Here is a 5,944-nt window from a genome sequence, read left to right as displayed (position 1 = left end):
CAAATCTGGGCTAAACAGGATGCAGTGCAGGTAGCACTCAACCTTTTGCTTCCCCTGCTTTTGCCAGTCACATTTTTAGACCCAAAACTCTGGCATTGTGGTGACACAATGCTTTTTGGCATTGTATCTGCCTGTCCAGGCTCTCCAGCATCCCTGGAAAGGGAGCTTTGATCTAATGGCATTCTCTTAACCTCAGTGACAGGCACTAGTTGCACACAGGGCTGCAGTGTGAGTCCTCTCTGAGTTGGCTGTCATGACCTCAGAGAAGACACCAGAAACTCCCAAGGTATCACCAGATCTGTGCTGACCACAGATACAGCACAGGGACAACTTTCTCATCTACAGACTGCAACACCAACCAGCTGCACGTTCCAGAGCTCACCTCCAGTTTCTATAAATTCTCTGTTGACACAGGTGCAGTGAAATGGCCACCACTCCCTCTTGAGATGAGGGAGCAGGGGCTCACCTCAGCGCTGACCTCACCGGCTGGGAACCTCCTGCGCTGTCCACCTGTACCGCACCTAATCAGTGGAGCGGAGTACCCACACTGGCAAGAGTGGGATTGCTGACACTCCTCTGGTGGCAGCACAGTTTGTGTTGGCAAAAGAGTGTTTCTGTTGGCATATGCCTCTTCCCAGAATTGATTAAGTCATGCCTGTTTTTGTAAAAATCTCTGCACAAGGTGTTTTACTGGTGAAAAGATATGTAAAGAATCGCTCTGTTTGTTCACAGTCAGTCTGAATCCTTCCCACAGAAGTAGATAAAAGACTGCATTGGCAATCTCCCCAAGTGGGATTCTGTGTGCTGGGACAGGCTGAGTGCACTTCTATGTCTGAACTAATGCAGACAACCAACGAGACCCATACTAGGAAAGCAAACACAATGCTCTGAGCACAGGGACTCCCAAGTGATAGGAAGTGACTTCAGCACAGCAATTCCTCTATTCCCGTAACTCTCTGTGGGTTTGCCAACAATCCTTATCGTCCTTGCTGAGAAAGGAGAGCTCTGCTAACTGATTACATCCTGCTTTCCTTACTGTGGTCAGTCAGTTGCTGCATGCCAGAAACAGCTGGTATGATTGATAGATAAGCACATGTCTTGATGGCTCTGCCTGCTCTAACCACATCCATCCCTGCGACTACGAGACTGGCAGCTCTAAAAAGGAGTGAAACAACACACAACAGTTTTGTTACCAGGACTAGTTTCCTACAAACACTAATCCATGGAATATTGACTTTTCCCATACTTCCTACAAAATACTGTGGGTCTCCATGAAGGGAGCCAGGATGGTCCCAATCCTCCCTGTCAGCCCCCCAAAGCAGGACATCCCACAGACCAACAGCCCCTGCAGACAAGGCAGTTCAAGTGCCGGACCAAGGAGATGCTGGCCTCAAGACCCCAAGTTATCAGGCCCCCTGAAATACCATCTCTAAACAAGGATCCATGCCCTGAGCTGATAGGGTCGGGTCTAACAACACCACCTGAGACCAGCCAAGAAATGTGCAAGACTGGGCTCTTTAAGGACAAGCATGAATGCATTTGGAATTTTACCCCATTTTGATTAAAGCTTTCTGCACCTCGAGTTCAGCATTTTTGGATAGCCTGAAGGCATTCTTCAAATGCAATAGCACAGTTAAGTAATAAAATGCCTCAGGATCACCCCTACTCCAAGCACACTGCCCTCTTTTAAGCAGCACATCATGGCAAAAGTCATCTCAGGCTGAATTTCCCTTCAGTTTGAGTCACAGCAGTGTCATCAGGGACAGAGTTAGCTCAGTTTGTTAAGTGAGTAGAAGATGGACAATTTTATTTTGGCTTTTGTCTTTTTTTTTTCTGTTCTAGTTCCTGGAATCTGGTTTGTAGAAGTGGCCCTTCCCTCGCTGTGAGCTCATGCTTTGAGGTGGGCAGAAACGTTCAAATAGCATCTTCTTTGACCTTTCTGGTGCTGAGATGCTTGTTGCTGCTTTTTTTGTAAGTTTCTGAGAAGCTCCCACAAGCCTCTGTCCCCCCATCTCCTGAACTGCATCTGCAGCATCCAACAACAGTCCCTCTGGAGGGCAGCGTGGCTCTCACAGTGACGACACCACACTCTTAATTTGTTCCAGCCTGTTTCACACTGACATTTTAGCACTGACGTCATCAGCTGCTGAAATTTCACTGCTGCTGCTAAGAATAACAGCCCTCTTCATCCTCCACCTTACCCCAAATAATTATTTTAATACTGTAGGGATCTAAGCTTATCATTTCTGACACAAATCAGGCTCTGGTGGTTAAAAGAAGTAGTAAGAGCAAAGCATTGGAGATGGTTTTATGTTCTGTCAGCCTAGGACAGGAAAAAAACCCAACACAAAAATAAAAAGTGTATTGCTAAGTTGTAGGAGTGCTATAAAAAATGAACAGGAAAAGTTCAGAGTGATTTGTTTCAAAGCTTCTTTGTCAGACAGTCCTAGGCATTGTGAATTGCTTAAATAGCCTAGGCTATGGTCAGCCCCTTACAATAACCCTGCCAAATTCTCCAAGGCTTTGTACCTTGAATATTTGCTTATCCTGGTGCAGTGCAAGCATGAAGTACTGCCAAATCAGAATTTCCCATTGACTTTGGGGCCTGAACCAAATCCCATCGATTTCTGTGGGAGGATTTCTATTAACTTGAATGGGCATTGAATCAAACCTAAATTGGCAGTGCTCTGCACCCATTTGGCACAGTGTAGCTCTCTGCATAAGGTAAAGAATCAGGTCCAAAGACACTCTGAAATGCTTTAATTAGGAGCATTATTGAGGAGAGCAAGATTTTCCATCATTAAGCTGATAAACTGAATTTGTTCTATACTTTTAATAGCAAAGGGTCAGATTTTCAAAGACACTTGGTCTAAAGATGAAGCTGAATGCTTACAGATTTCCAAGAAATGTTTGAAGGCAAATCAGATGCTGAGAAGCCTTTCAAATCAACAGTTCTCTACACTTATTTATACACTTTCAGAAATCCTAGGAGCTACCAACTGGCCTGTCTTGTAGGCTTATAATCTAATCAGAAGTTTTGAGATGAGCATTACCTGCAGCCAGCAGCCAGGTCTGTTCTCCAGTTGCTGGTCAGGGCTGGGCCCTTGCAGGCACAGGGAGCAGCAGCTGCAGTAACTGCACCAACTATTGCCTATTGCCCCTGATGCCCCCATCCCTCACAGAGGGAGAATGGCGCCTCTGCCAGGCACAGCAAGGCATGCACAGTCCCTTCTGGGCAGGGGTGCCAAAGGCCTCTAAAACCCAGACACACAGAGCTCCTGGAGATGTTATTTTCAACCCTTGCTGGGGAAGTCGGTGGCTAGCACAGCTTCCGCTCCAGAGGCAGAGCTGAACCTAGGCAGACCAACATCCTGGTTGAGATGGAGAAAATGCTCACAACTGCTTTGTTACTGCTTCCCCAACAACTCTGGGGTCCAGCATCATTTCCTATGCTGCTGCTGACCCTCTCAGGCACCTTCCTCCACTGCTTCATCTTTAGCAACTACTGCCTTCCTCATCTCTGCATCTCCCTTTACTGCAGAATAAGGCAAGTTTTAGGAGCTGGCATTTCTGATGGATCTTCTGGTTACTCGGTTGGAGTTATTTTGGCTGGCTATTATTTTTAATATGGACTTGAGTGTTTGGCATAGTCTTTTTCTGGAAAGTACAGGGAGACAGATCATAAGACATGAGAGAAAGACATGCCTGTTTAAAAATGCTGGAGGCTGCAAGAGAGAGAAGATGAGAGCAGCATTCTCACACTAAGAAGCCTTCCCATGAAGTGCTGCTGGAAAGAGACCCAGATAAGGTTGATGCTAGAGAGGAAAGCAAAGAGAAAGTGAAAGTGGTGTCAAAGCCGAGGCTCGAGCACGAAGCACAGAGCTGGGAATGTCTGCTCCGACCCCTGGCAGCCCTTCTTGCCCGGCCTGGATGGGGAGCAGGCTCACATGCCGACGGGCTGACAGGAGCATATCTCTGGGCTGACGCGCCTCTTCCGGCACCCGTCAGGATGGGCCTGGCTGGAAGCCTGAGGGAGAGCTGCGGACACCTGATTTCCTCAGCCCCCGTGCTAACCTCTTCCTCTCTTCCTCCCCATGACTAACTTCCCTCCACCTCCTCCCCTGCACACCCCCAGATCCTCACCCCGTGCATTTTTATGCACAAAAGACACTTGTTAAATTGCGCCACCTGCTACTGGAATAAGTACCAGGTAAAGAGATAGGAATGTACTGAGCAATGTGATTCCTACAAACCAAGGGAACAAAGAAAAAATTCTGCCCTATACTGGCAGGCACAGAAGCAGCTCTCAAACCATCTCCTTCTGATAAGAGCCCTGCTCCTGAGTTGGGGTACTTTTAGAAAAACACATTTAAGTTGCTGAAGAAGTTGCTTATTATAAACAGTAAGGCCTCAGGCTCGTGTGTGTCTGGGGAGTCAGCAGGCCAGGGCATACCTGAGCTGGTTCAGCTCCAAGGGGGTAAGCCATGACTTGGAGCCCTGCACTGAAAGCAAAGCTGTGCCCAGCAGCATTCCTGTGTGTGAGTGGGAATGGTGCTGCCCCACCATATACTTTCTGCTTTCTTTTGCTGACATGCACAAAACTGCTCCCAGCTTCGGGCTCTGGCTCTGCTTCTGTTTCCTACCACTTTTACTGGGATGCTGCTGTCCCAGTTTTGAGTCTAAGCTTCCCCAGGGTGAGCAAGAGGGGGAAAGGGCCTGCGGGGTTTTTTGTTGCTTACACCAAAAAGAATTATCTAATTAAAAATCATTGGAAACCACATGCATTTGCAGAAATGGCTCTGCTTCAGAGGAATCTCTCGAGGCAAATAAGTGGGTAATTCTTCAAGGGTTTATGAAAATAGCCTACTGTATAGTTACACTCGCTGGGATAAAATTACAAGTGTTTTCAATCCTCATACTTCGGGGCATAAGTTGATCCTCAGCTGGGGGCCAGGGAGGAATTTCCTCCCAGAGGATATTATTGTTCTGAGATGTATCTCATGGGAGATTCACATCCTCCAGAGTATCTGGCATTAGCCACTGGAAGAAAAAAAAAAAAAAAAAAAAAAAAAAAGGAAAGGAAAGGAAAGAAAAAAAAAAAAAAGAAAAAGAAAAAGAACGGAGCCCGTGCCCTGGTCTCCCCGCAGCACACCTCGGGGCCCGGGCCGCCCCCGCTGTTGCACAAGCTGCCCTATCCGATGTTGAAAGGGTCCCGGAGGTGCGGGAAGCGCCGAGCCGGCCCCGCTCCTTCTGGGAAGCGCCGTGACTCACCCGCCGGGCCGGCCCCGCCCCCCGCGGGACAGCCAATCACCGCCCGCCGATTTGCATCAGCGCCCGCGGGCCGCTGGGATGGCGGCGGGGGCAGCCCCGGCCGCCCCTCGCGCCCCCGCCGGGCCCTGCGCTCCCTGAGGGCAGCGCTAGCACGGGGAAAACGGTGAGGGACCGGGACTCGGGAAAACACCGCTCGCCATTACCTTGGGGCAGAAACGATGGGGGAATTCATATAAGGAGTCACAGATATTCCCCAAATTGCCCGGATGACCCTCAGTGGTCTGGGGTGCAGGCTTCAAACCTGTAGCTGTCTAGCGACAGAGTGGTTCAATTCCACCTTTCGGGCGGGGCGGCCGGGCCGGGCTCCTGCCCGGCCCATCCCTTTTGTCCCGGCAGTGCCGAGCCCGACCGTCCTCAGGGAAAAGGGCAGCGCTCGCCGCGCTGTCCCCGAGTGTCACCGCACGTTTCGTTTTCTCTTCTTCCACTTTATTCCCACTGCACTGGACTGCTGCAATGGCAGCGTGCCAGGCACAGCCGAAGGACAATTCACGTTTTAATTGGATTTTTCAGCTAAGCAGATCTTTGTTAAACTGTGTCACATGTCCTACAAGAACAGAAAAGAAGTAAATAACAGAAGTCATTCTCTAGATCTGCTCCATATTGACGATAACCC

At 49.0% G+C, this 5,944-nt stretch overlaps 1 non-coding gene across 1 annotated transcript; it reads left to right on the top strand.

Moving 5' to 3' along the window:
• Nucleotides 1–5,531: 5,531 nt before the first annotated feature.
• Nucleotides 5,532–5,618, top strand: TRNASTOP-UCA (transfer RNA opal suppressor (anticodon UCA)). Its single transcript has one exon. It is a non-coding gene; the product is annotated as a tRNA-Sec (tRNA).
• Nucleotides 5,619–5,944: the final 326 nt, after the last annotated feature.

The sequence above is a fragment of the Melospiza georgiana genome, chromosome 3 (assembly GCF_028018845.1).
Source record: "Melospiza georgiana isolate bMelGeo1 chromosome 3, bMelGeo1.pri, whole genome shotgun sequence".
Classification (NCBI taxonomy): domain Eukaryota; kingdom Metazoa; phylum Chordata; class Aves; order Passeriformes; family Passerellidae; genus Melospiza; species Melospiza georgiana.
This window is presented reverse-complemented; position numbering and strand designations above follow the sequence as displayed.